The sequence below is a fragment of the Oncorhynchus mykiss genome, chromosome 6, assembly GCF_057628025.1.
Source record: "Oncorhynchus mykiss isolate SJ-2025 chromosome 6, ASM5762802v1, whole genome shotgun sequence".
Lineage (NCBI taxonomy): Eukaryota > Metazoa > Chordata > Actinopteri > Salmoniformes > Salmonidae > Oncorhynchus > Oncorhynchus mykiss.
Genome location: NC_143027.1, coordinates 72,508,494 through 72,521,825, shown reverse-complemented (window position 1 = coordinate 72,521,825; position 13,332 = coordinate 72,508,494).

Sequence of the window (13,332 nt, the reverse complement as noted above, 5' to 3'; positions counted from 1 at the left end):
GTAGCTACTATTTTGTCTCATCGCTACAACTCCCGCACTGGCTTGGGAGAGACGAAGGCTGAAAGTCATGCGTCCTCCGATACACAACCCAATCACTGCTTCTTAACACAGCGCGCATCCAACCCGGAAGCCAGCCGCACCAATGTGTCGGAGGAAACACCGTGCACCTGGCAACCCTGAGCCCGGTCCGCCACAGGAGTCGCTGGTGCGCGATGAGACAAGGATATCACTACCGGCCAACCCCTCCCTAACCCGGACGACGCTAGGCCAAATGTGCGTCGCCCCACGGACCTCCCGGTCGCGGCCGATTACGACAGAGCCTGGGCGCCCAGAGTCTCTGGTGGCACAGCTGGCGCTGTAGTACAGCACCTTTAACCACTGCGCCACCCGGGAAGCCCCTAACACTGCCTCTTCTAGTCAGCAACAACACATCAGAAAACAAATTATAGATTTTAATGCTTTACTGTACTGACCTATTTAGCTTTAGTCCTCAATTGCATATCATTGTATTTTGGTGTAAAACACTGTCTCAGGCGCTGCTCCAGAATCTCCCATAGGTGTTCAATTGGGTTGAGATCTAGTCACTGAAATAGCCATGGCATATGGTTTACATCATTTTCATGCTCAGCCAACCAGATCAGTGACCACCCCTTCCCTGTGGACGGGGGCATTGTCATCCTGCGGGGCAAAGCCATGATAGCCAAAATAATGACCTGCCCAGCATTTTTATACATGACCCTAAGCATGATGGGACGTTAACTGCTTAATTAACTCAGGAACCCCACCTGTGTGGAAGCACCTGCTTTCAAAATACTTTGTATCCCTCCTTTACTCAAGTGTTTCCTTTATTTTGGCAAATACCTGTACTTAAAACAGTACCTTCGTGTAGTGTTACCAAATTATCCAATTTTGAAAGGGAACAAAAAAAACAAAACAAATATGTTTTTAACTAGTTTTAAACTTTTATGGCCAGTGCCATCATGATGACGTCATGTCGGTTGCATAATGACATGTCAGTATGGAGACAGCACAGCAAGGTTATGTGTTTCTATATTTGTTTTAATTTCTGTTTGTTTTGTACATCCGTATTAGTTTCTATTTTAGTTTAAGTTGTATGAAAATATATATATTTCATTTTTATATGATTTAGGTTCAGTTTTAGTGTTAAGAAGATAAAGCATTTGTGGGAGGCTAGAAGAAATATGGGTTGTAGAGTTTTTGTGTGTTTTTTGGGATGTCACAACTGGGGGGCAGTAATATATAAGGTGATGGGTCAGGTCATAGTTTAGCCCTTCTCATGACTCCAATTTTACATTGGTGTCACATATACTCCCTCTCTGGCCTCTAGGTCATCAGGCTGCTGAGTGTCCCGCACACCTGTCACCATTGTCTCGCGCACCTGCGCCTCATGACACTCACCTGGACTCCATCACCTCCTTGATTATCTTCCCTGTATCTGTCACTCCCCTTGGTTCTTTCCTCAGGTGTTATTGACTCTGTTTTCATGTTGGTGTGTTAAGTGTTCATTGTTTTATTTATTAAAACACTCACTCCCTGAACTTGTCATAACAAGGGGGCAGTAATATATAAGGTGATGAGTCAGGTCATAGGCTAGGTTTGCCCTTCTCATGACTCCAATTTTACATTTTTTGCAAAGTTGCAGAGAAGAAGCCATATTCTCAGACTGGCCAATAAAAAGAAAAGATGAAGATGTGCAGAACACAGACACTGGATGGAGGTACTCTGCCTAGAAGGCCAGCATCCCGGAGTCGCCTCTTCACTGTTGAAGTTGAGACTGGTGTTTTTGCGGGTACTATTTAATGAAGCTGCCAGTTGAGGACTTGTGAGGTGTCTGTTTTTCAAACTAGACACTCTAATGTATCCCGCACATCTGTCACTATCGTCTCGCGCACCTGCGCCTCATGACATTCACCTGGACTCCATCACCTCCTTGATTATCTTCCCTACATCTGTCACTCCCCTTGGTTCTTTCCCCAGGTGTTATTGACTCTGTTTTCATGTCTGTGTGTTGCGTGGTCATTGTTCCTTTTATTTATTAAATCACTCATTCATTGAACTTGCTTAATGACTCTCAGCACACTCGTAACAATTGGAGTCATTCCATGTCCCTTTTTATTAGCTGAAGTTATTTAGTCTAGTATGAAACCCTCTATCTAGAAATAATTTTATCCCTGATTGCAATATGGTTTTGGAAACCTTGAATACTCAACTTATCCATAAATAACTTTACAAATACAAAAGATAAATTTACTATTTTACCACAGATCTCCACTGAGGTGTTCTGTGTAACAGCTTCAAGCCAACGTTTTTTTGTTGTTCCCTCCTGAGTTTCCATTAGTTCAGGAAGTGCAATGCAAAACACATCTCTTGAAATCTGTGTATTTTTTGTATTTGTAAAATCATTTTGGGGTGATATGAAAATAGAATTCCTGAGGTTTCCTAAACTGTATTGTGATTATTAACAGTTACACAAAACATTGACCCGCTGTTATTGTTCAAATGAGAACCAATGGCTGGATGGCCTTGGGTTCTCAAGAGCTAAAGTTAGGTTAGGTTTAAATTATGAAGTCAATCTCAATCTGACTCAATCTCAACCCCCCCCCCCCCCCCCCCCCAAATGAGAACCAATGGCTGGATGGCCTTGGGTTCTCAAGAGCTAAAGTTAGGTTAGGTTTAAATTATGAAGTCAATCTCAATCTGACTCAATCTCAACTCCCCCCCCCCCCCCCCCTTAGCTAGTGAAAGTGATACTTAAACTACACATTTTTTTAGCTCCTGGATGCATTTACCTGCCAGATTCAGCAGCTTGAAACCCTCCCAAAAGCTTGAAAACCACATGAGACATTTGCCCAAAGTTTGGAAAAAAACACTAAAACCAAACATAATTCATATGGACATATTACCAGTAATGTTTTGTTGGTGGTGAAAGCCAGCTGAGATGCCAGATGCCATTCCTGACTAATAGAAACAGTTCTGACTGGAAATGAAACTTCGGAATTTCCTCAGCATCACATCCTGCTTTTGACAGTGTTACTATGGTCCTGTCCAAAACAAACAGTAGCCCCAAATAGACAGTTGACATGATGAAATATCGACAGAGATGGGTGTGTTTTCCCCAATCTTATCAGGGCATGTGTAACAGTATAGACTTAAGTCCGTCCCCTCGCCCCGACCTGGGCGCGAACCAGGGACACTCTGCACACATCAAATCAAATCAAATAAAATAAAATTTTATTTGTCACATACACATGGTTAGCAGATGTTAATGCGAGTGTAGCGAAATGCTTGTGCTTCTAGTTCCGACAATGCAGTAATAACAAGTAATCTAACTAACAATTCCAAAAACTACTGTCTTGTACACAGTGTAAGGGGATAAAGAATATGTACATAAGGATATATGAATGAGTGATGGTACAGAGCAGCATAGGCAAGATACAGTAGATGGTATCGGGTACAGTATGTACAAATGAGATGAGTATGTAAACAAAGTGGCATAGTATAGTATAAAGTGGCTAGTGATACATGTATTACATAAGGATACCGTCGATGATATAGAGTACAGTATATACATATGCATATGAGATGAATAATGTAGGGTAAGTAACATTTATATAAGGTAGCATTGTTTAAAGTGGCTAGTGATATATTTACATCATTTCCCATCAATTCCCATTATTAAAGTGGCTGGAGTTGAGTCAGTGTCAGTGTGTTGGCAGCAGCCACTCAGTGTTAGTGGTGGCTGTTTAACAGTCTGATGGCCTTGAGATAGAAGCTGTTTTTCAGTCTCTCGGTCCCAGCTTTGATGCACCTGTACTGACCTCGCCTTCTGGATGATAGCGGGGTGAACAGGCAGTGGCTCGGGTGGTTGATGTCCTTGATGATCTTTATGGCCTTCCTGTGACCTTCCACATCAAGAGTGTGGCCTTCCACATCAAGAGTCACCCTCGAAGCATCGTTACATCACTCCACAAAAATTGCAAGGGGAACCACTACTTCAAGGTCTCAGAGCAAGTGACGTCACCGATTGAAACGCCACTAGCGCGCACCACCGCTAACTAGCTAGCCATTTCACATCGGGTACACATGGATATTAAATCTATCATTAGATTGTTTCATTTCAGAGAGACTATCATGTTGTTGCAAAATGTCATATATCCACCTCACTCACAGAGAAAACAGTAGCACTGCAAGGTTTTACAGTCAAATGTGACAAATATATATATATATTTGACCTGTACAAATGATACATTGGTGATCATAGATATAGAACCCTAGATGGGATGATGTCATATACCCCCCCCCCCCCCCCCCCCCACTGTACACTAAGGGCAGGATTACTTTTAAATTCAGAAAGGATTTTTTGCGAAAAATAAATCTTTGACACTTTGCTGTTTTCTCAGTGACATTAAAATCAGCCTTGAAAAAAGGAGCAAATTTAAGGTGGTTCCACACGAGCAAGTCTGACTACAAGTCAGAGACCAGTATGACGACACACCAAATGTGTTTGATGCATCGTGGGAAAAGAGCAGGAATAGGCTTTTTTAGGCTACAGTTTGAAGTGATTGTGTTAGCTGTGTTGTTGGCTAGCTCCTCTGAATATCCAGTGCCCAGACGAGAGAGCTATGCCAGGGGAAATTGCGCATCATTTGCTTGTTGTTATGGACGTATCCAAATAAATGTCACTAGAAAACAGCTTAAACAAACGCAAATGCAGCTAGTTTGCTTTTATTCTGGCTGCACTGTTTGATGTGACTGTAAATTAGCTAGCTAGAAAGCAAGGGATAAGAATGTTGCCAGTTCATACTAAATGTTCCATTTCCATACTAACAACTAGGTCCGTCCATAGATACAAAAAAAAGACAACGACGGAGTCGGACCCATAGAACGAACGAGCAGCCGGCTTGGGGAGCAACCTTAGATTTGTGTTGGGATATGTAATTTTCATATGTGTAAACATACTGAATTATAATTGGATGCATTTTACCGCCGTATCATACTGTGCTATTATTGGTTAAGACCACCCAGATGGTTAGGTCATGGTCAGTTGATCATGGTTGGAGATACATGAACATGCAAGTTGTAGCTAGCTAATAAAGAGATACATTAGGAAATATCCTGTGGTACTGCATTATATTATTTTGTACAAAGCATGCAAAATAAGACATGGTGTCAGAGTAAAAGGTCTTAAAGCATGTTTAGACATGGACCTCATCAAGCTAGTTTTATCAGTGACAGCACCAGTAGAGACAGACAATGTACTGGAGGAGTTTGCTGATGTTTTTACAGGAATAGGATTATTCCCATGAGAATGTACCATTCACCTTGACCCAGACGCAACCCCTGTGGTCTGCCCACGAGAAAGATTTCCCTTGCTCTCCGTGCCCATCTGAAGAAAGAGTTGGAGAGCATGGAGCAATCTGACATAGTCACCAAGGTTACAGAACCGACTGACTGGGTAAATGCGTTAGTGGTGGTAGAGAAACCACGCACAGGCAAGCTCCAAGTATGTCTCGACCCAAGAAACTTGAACAAGGCTATCAAACGCCCCCATTATCCTTTACCGACGCTAGATGGCATCACACACAAGCTAGCGGGAGCACACTACTTCAGTGTCATGGATGCTAGATCAGGCTACTGGGCTTTCAAGCTCACAGAAGAGTCATCTAAGCTCACAACATTCAACACACCGTTTGGACGCTACTGGTTCCGTCGCCTGCCTTTGAGATTATCTCAGCCCAAGACGAGTTTCAGCGAAAGATTGACGAAGTGTACGAAGGCCTCAACGGAGTTGTGGCAATTGTGGACAACATCCTTGTCTATGGTCGAACCAAAGAGGAGCACGACTGAAACCTCAGTGCGATGCTGCAAAGGTCCCGCGAGAGAGGAGTCCGGCTCAACCCAGAGAAGAGCACAGTCGGCGCTACAGAGGTCAGCTACTTCAGAGATCTTCTCACAGCGACTGGAATCAAGCCAGATCCACAGAAGATCTTAGCCATAAAGGAAATGGAGCCACCAAAGAACTGTGCAGAGCTGGAAACAGTGCTTGGCATGGTTAACTACTTAGCCAAGTTCGCACCCAGCCTCTCCAATGCTAATGCACCCCTGCGTCAACTGCTAAAGAGGTCCAGTGGGTTTCTCTGGGACAAGCAACACGACATTGCTTTCCAGAATGTGAAAGACTTGATCACGAGAGAACCAGGACCAATCCTTGCCTACTACGACCCCAACAAAGAGCTCAGACTCCAAGTGGACACGTTGATGTATGGACTAGGTGCAGTGCTACTGCAAGAAGGAAAGCCCATCGGCTACGCTTCCAAATCTCTCACGGACTGTGAAATCAACTACGCTCAAATCGAAAAGTATCTCTACGCCATTCTGTTCGGATGTAAACGTTTCCATCAGTACGTATATGGACGACAAGTCATTGTGGAATCCGACCACAAACCCCTTGAGTCAATCATGAGGACACTACAAGACGTAAGCCCCGCCAAGGCTATAGAGAATGATCCTTCGACTACGGAAATACGACTTCACAATCACTCACCGTCCAGGCAAAGACATCCCTGTCGCAGACACACTCTCCAGGAAGTTTCTTACCTATAAGGACAGCAGCCTCAGTGAAGGCATGGACATGCAAGTGCACACTGTGTACAGCAACTTACCAGTTAGTGACACAAAACTGAAGGAGATCCAAGCAGAAACAGAAAAGGACTCACAACTCGCACAGCTGAGGAAAGTCATACAGGATGGATGGCCTGAGGAGAGGAGAAAATGCCCTCAGAGCATCTCAGAATTCTGGAACCATCGTGATGAACTATCACAGATCAATGGAATAATTTTCAAGGGAGAGAAAATCATTATTCCTACCAGTCTCAGAGAAGAGATTTTGACAAAGAGCCATGCCGGACACATGTGCATGGAAAAGTGCAAACGGAGAGCACGGGACATTTTGTATTGGCCCGGAATGTGCAAACAAATAGAGGACATTGTTGGTAAATGTGCCATATGTCTTGAACAACACCCCTCAAACACCAAAGAGATAATATTACCTCACTGTATCCCAGACTGACCCTGGCAGGTCGTGGCAACCGATCTGTTCACCTGGAACAACGAGGACTACATCGTAACAGTGGACTACTACAGCAGATACTTCGAACTCGACAAGCTTCACAGCACCACATCTGCAGCTGTGATACACAAGCTGAAAGCAGCCTTTGCCAGGCATGGTATTGTAGAGACTTTAATATCTGACAATGGGCCCTGTTACAAAATCAAATGAGTTTGAATCCTTCACAAAAGCATGGAAGTTCACACGTCACCACAAGCCCACATTACCCTCAAAGTAATGACCTTGCTGAAAAATCTGTGCAGATTGCTAAATCACTCATGGACAAAGCAAAAGCAGACGAGAGAGACCCCTACCTCAGTCTCCTTGAATACCACAACACTCCAGTTGACAACTTCAAATCACCAGCCCAGCTGTTGATGAGCCGCAGACTTCGCTCAATCCTTCCCAGCACCAACCAGCAGCTGCAACCTGAGGTCAGCTACAAGGAAATGCATGAAAAACGTGCACAGAGACAACAACAACAAAAGCGATACTATGACAGGTCAGCTAGACCACTGTCACCACTGATCGACGGAGAGTCAGTTAGAATCCAGGAGCATGGCCTCTGGAAGCCAGCAGTCGTCATCCAGCCAGCTGACACTGAATGTTCATATCATGTCCGCGCCGCAGAAGGAGCGGTGTACCGCCGCAATCGTCATCACCTATTGAACACAATAGAACAAGACACCGATGAGATTAACTTTTCCACTGAAAGAGAGCGTGATGGACTAAACACACACACAACATACACCATACTTACCTGCAACACCACAAGAACTGTTGACTGACACAGAAGCATGCTCAGCATCATATCGCACAAGGTCAGGAAGAGAGGTCAAGCCCAGAGCTGTCCTAGACCTGTGAAATGTCAAAGGGTGTAGGCGGGTCGCTGCCCTAAAAGAGTTTGACGGTAAACTTGTTTTTGAAAGTTCACTTGAAATGCTTTGGTGTTGTATTTGTTTGAAATGTTAAGATGTAATTTCTACTGTGAACGCTGAGTTGATGAGAATCCCTTGTTTGAAAAGTAACAGTATGTTGGATCATTGTTCAGAGTCTATGTTGATTCAGTTGGTGTAGTATGCAATATAAATGGTTACTTACCTTGAGTTCAAACTGCAGAGCATGTTTTCAAAAGAAACGCTTAGAATATGTAAACATGTTGTTGTTTTAAAAGAAGGGGGATGTAATATTCATATGTGTAAACATACTGAATTATAATTGGATGCATTTTACCACCGTATCATACTGTGCTATGATTGGTTAAGACCACCCAGATGGTTAGGTCATGGTCAGTTGATCATGGTTGGAGATATGTGAACATGCAAGTTGTAGGTAGCTAATAAAGAGCTATGTTAAAAAATATCCTGTAGTACTGCATTTTATTATTTTGTACAAAGCGTGCAAAACAAGACAGGATATATCTCGTGAAGGATTTAATAGTAAGAAAGACGTCATCAAAATGACATTTTTATTAAAATATGTTGAATATGTTGGTAACCCGTTGAATAAAATTGACAATCCCTCAAAGCTGTTGGTTAGAGGATATATTGGCACGGTTTGAAATATTGGCACGGTAGAAATATAAATAATTGGATGCAAAGGAGCAAAATAAATAAATACAGTAAGGGAAGAGGTAGTTGTTTGGGATAAATTATAGATGGGCTATGTACAGGTACAGTAATCTGTGGGCTGCTCTGACAGCTGGTGCTTAAAGCTAGTGAGGGAGATAAGTGTTTCCAGTTTCAGAGATTTTTGCAGTTCGTTCCAGTCATTGGCAGCAGAGAACTGGAAGGAGAGGCAGCCAAAGGAGGAAATGGTTTTGGGGGTGACCAGAGAGATATACCTGCTGGAGCGCGTGCTACAGGTGGGTGCTGCAATGGTGGCCAGCGAGCTGAGATAAGGGGGGACTTTACCTTGCAGGGTTTTGTAGATGACCTGGAGCCAGTGGGTTTGGCAACGAGTATGAAGCGAGGGCCAGCCAACGAGAGTGTACTGGTCACATTGGTGGGTAGTATATGGGGCTTTGGTGACAAAACGGATGGCACTGTGATAGACTGCATCCAATTTATTGAGTAGGGTATTGGAGGCTATTTTGTAAATGACATCGCCGAAGTAGAGGATTGGTAGGATGGTCAGTTTTACGAGGGTACATTTGGCAGCATGAGTGAAGGATGCTTTGTTGTGAAATAGGAAGCCAATTCTAGATTTAACTTTGGATTGGAGAAGTTTGATGTGAGTCTGGAAGGAGAGTTTACAGTCTAACCCGACACCTAGGTATTTGTAGTTGTCCACATATTCTAAGTCAGAACCGTCCAGAGTAGTGATGCTGGACGGGCGGGCAGGTGCAGGCAGCAATCGGTTGAAGAGCATGCATTTAGTTTTACTTGTATTTAAGAGCAGTTGGAGCCCACGGAAGGAGAGTTGTATGGCATTAAATCTCGTCTGGAGGGTTGTTAACACAGAGTCCAAAGAAGGGCCCGAAGTATACAGAATGGTGTCGTCTGCGTAGAGGTGGATCAGAGACTCACCAGTAGCAAGAGCGACATCATTGATGTATACAGAAAAGAGAGTCGGCCCAAGAATTGAACCCTGTGGCACCCCCATAGAGACTGCCAGAGGCCCGGACAACAGGCCCTCCAATTTGACACACTGAACTCTATCAGAGAAGTAGTTGGTGAACCAGGCGAGGCAATCATTTGAGAAACCAAGGCTATCGAGTCTGCCGATGACGATGTGGTGATTGACAGAGTCAAAAGCCTTGGCCAGGTCAATGAATACGGCTGCACAGTATTGTTTCTTATCGATTTCGGTTAAGATATCGTTTAGGACCTTGAGCATGGCTGAGGTGCACCCATGACCAGCTCTGAAACCAGATTGCATAGCGGAGAAGGTGCGGTGGGATTCGAAATGGTCGGTAATCTGTTTGTTGACTTGGCTTTCGAAGACCTTAGCATGGCAGGGTAGGATAGATATAGGTCTGTAGCAGTTTGGGTCAAGAGTGTCCCCCCCCCCCCTTTGAAGAGGAGGATGACCGCAGCTGCTTTCCAATCTTTGGGAATATAAGACGACACGAAAGAGAGGTTGAACAGGCTAGTAATAAGGGTTGCAACAATTTCGGCAGATAGTTTTAGAAAGAAAGGGTCCAGATTGTCTAGCCCGGCTGATTTGTAGGGGTCCAGATTTTGCAGCTCTTTCAGAACATCAGCTGATTGGATTTGGGAGAAGGAGAAATGGGGAAGGCTTGGGCAAGTTACTGTTGGGGGTGCAGTGCTGTTGACCGGGGTAGGGATAGCCAGGTGGAAAGCATGGCCAGCCGTAGAAAAATGCTTATTGAAATTCTCAATTATAGTGGATTTTTCGGTGGTGACAGAGTTTCCTATCCTCAGTGCAGTGGGCAGCTGGGAGGAGGTGTTCTTATTCTCCATGGACTTTACAGTGTCCCAGAACTTTTTTGAGTTTGTGTTGCAGGAAGCAAATTTCTGCTTGAAAAAGCTAGCCTTGGCTTTTCTAACTGCCTGTGTATATTGGTTTCTAACTTCCCTGAAAAGTTGCATATCACGGGGGCTGTTCGATGCTAATGCAGAACGCCATAGGATGTTTTTGTGTTGATTAAGGGCAGTCAGGTCTGAAGAGAACCAAGGGCTATATCTGTTCCTGGTTCTACATTTCTTGAATGGGGCATGCTTATTTAAGATGGTGAGGAATGCTTTTTTTTAATAACCAGGCATCCTCTACTGACGGGATGAGGTCAATATCCTTCCAGGATACCCGTGCCAGGTCGATTAGATAGGCCTGCTCGCTGAAGTGTTTCAGGGAGCGTTTGACAGTGATGAGTGGAGGTCGTTGTTTGAGAGTGATGAGGGTCCCCATGTTTACGGCTTTGGTGTGGTACCTGGTAGGTTCATTGATAATTTGTGTGAGATTGAGGGCATCAAGCTTAGATTGTAGGATGGCTGGGGTGTTAAGCATGTCCCAGTTTAGGTCACCTAGCAGCACAAGCTCTGAAGATAGATGGGGGGCAATCAGTTCACATATGGTGTCCGGAGCACAGCTGGGGGCAGAGGGAGGTCTATAGCGGGCGGCAACGGTGAGAGACTTGTTTTTAGAGAGATGGATTTTTAAAAGTAGAAGTTCAAATTGTTTGGGTATAGACCTGGATAGTAGGACAGAACTCTGCAGGCTATCTCTGCAGTAGATTGCAACAGCGCCCCCTTTGGCCGTTCTATCTTGTCTGAAAATGTTGTAGTTAGGGGTGGAGATTTCAGAGTTTTTGGTGGTCTTCCTAAGCCAGGATTCAGACATGGCTAGGACATCCGGGTTGGCAGAGTGTGCTAAAGCAGTGAATAAAACAAACTTAGGGAGGAGGCTTCTAATGTCAACATGCATGAAATCAAGGCTATTACGGTTACAGAAGTCATCAAAAGAGAGCGCCTGGGGAATAGGAGTGGAGCTAGGCACTGCAGGGCTTGGATTCACCTCTACATCACCAGAGGAACAGAGGAGGAGTAGGATAAGGGTACGGCTAAAAGCTATGATAATTGGTCGTCTAGGACGTCCAGAACAGAGAGTAAAAGGAGCAGGTTTCTGGAGGCGATGAAATAGCTTGAAGGTATAATGTACAGACAAAGGTATGGTAGGATGTGAATACAGTGGAGGTAAACCTAGGCATTGAGTGATGATGAGAGAGATATTGTCTCTATAAACATCATTGAAACCAGGTGATGTCATCGCATGTGTGGGTGGTGGAACTGAAAGGTTGGATAAGGTATAATGAGCAGGGCTAGAGGCTCTAGAGGCTAGAGGCTCTCAGTGAAATAAGACAATAAACACTAACCAGAACAGCAATGGACAAGGCATATTGACATTAAGGAGAGGCATGCTTAGCCGAGTGATCATAAGGGTCCAGTGAGTAGTGAGGTTAGTTGAGGAACACTGGGAACAACATGTTTGGTACCATTCCATTTACTCCATTCCAGCCATTATTTTGAGCTGTCCACCCCTCAGCAGTCTCCACTGGTGTACATAAACTAGATATCATTAAAATTCCAATCTACTGATATGTCTGTTGGTGACATCATTTTTTTTTAAAATACATATTTACAAAATTATCAATAAAGTAATACGTCAATATGTCAAATCTGCAGGATACAAACATTCCATTCCAGCTAAAAAATGGATATATAGCGTTTTGCCACAAAACCTTTTTAATATACATCTCAAATCTTAATCTATAGCGAGGTTTCCATCCAATTTGACGCATTTCGGCAGCATGGCCTTCTTCAGGGAGGGAGGGTTTCCATTACATTTTCAACTGATGGTTTTGTTACAAAAAATATTGAGTTAATATAGCGGATGTGCCCACTCTGTTGTTGGTACATGCACTCTAGCCGACAGCTCGTAGATACAGTGCGGGTATAGCCTACATCAGGGATGGGCAACTTAAATGATTGTGGGGGCCACAACAAATCAGAATGAGTTCATGGACATGAGAGCGAGATTCTTTTTAATCGTGAAATGGCAGCCAAGCACTTGTTGTTAATTTTGTCACCAGAATAAGACCCTCAATATTTTTGGGAAAGGAGCATCAAGCTCATCACTTTGCAATTTCACCATGCTGTGAAGTTCATCATAGTTTATTTCATCTGTAGCCTAATAAACTGTATGCTTTCCAAAGTTTTAGAGGGAGGACCACACATTTCATCTTGTGACTGCAAGATGACTTTATTAAATCAATATTTGCACTTAAAAGCCTTTCCGCCACCATCTCTCGCATAATTCATTTTACAGACAAAAAGATCCCACCTTGTCTATTGTATTTAGTTTATTCAATATTTGGAAAGTTTACGACAAATCTGGTGTTTCCATCAGGACGATCGTGACATTTTTTATCCCACATGTACTGAATTTTCTAGTCTAAAATGCCTTCTCAGTTTATTTCATAGTACCAGTAGATGTTTTAATGTTCTACCATCAGATAATATGGATGTGATCGATCAGAAAGGGCCTGTCAAAACCAGGAGGGAAGCAGTGGAAGAGTTAGAGTGAGAAGGAGAGGTTACCTGATGCATTCTGTCACTCCGTTGTAGGTGCCCTCCTGACTTCCCCGTGTCATGGTCTGAATTCTGGTCTTAATCACTGTAATACACATACTGTATCAATTGGCTTACGGCAGGCACAATCAAATCAAATCACATTTTATTTGT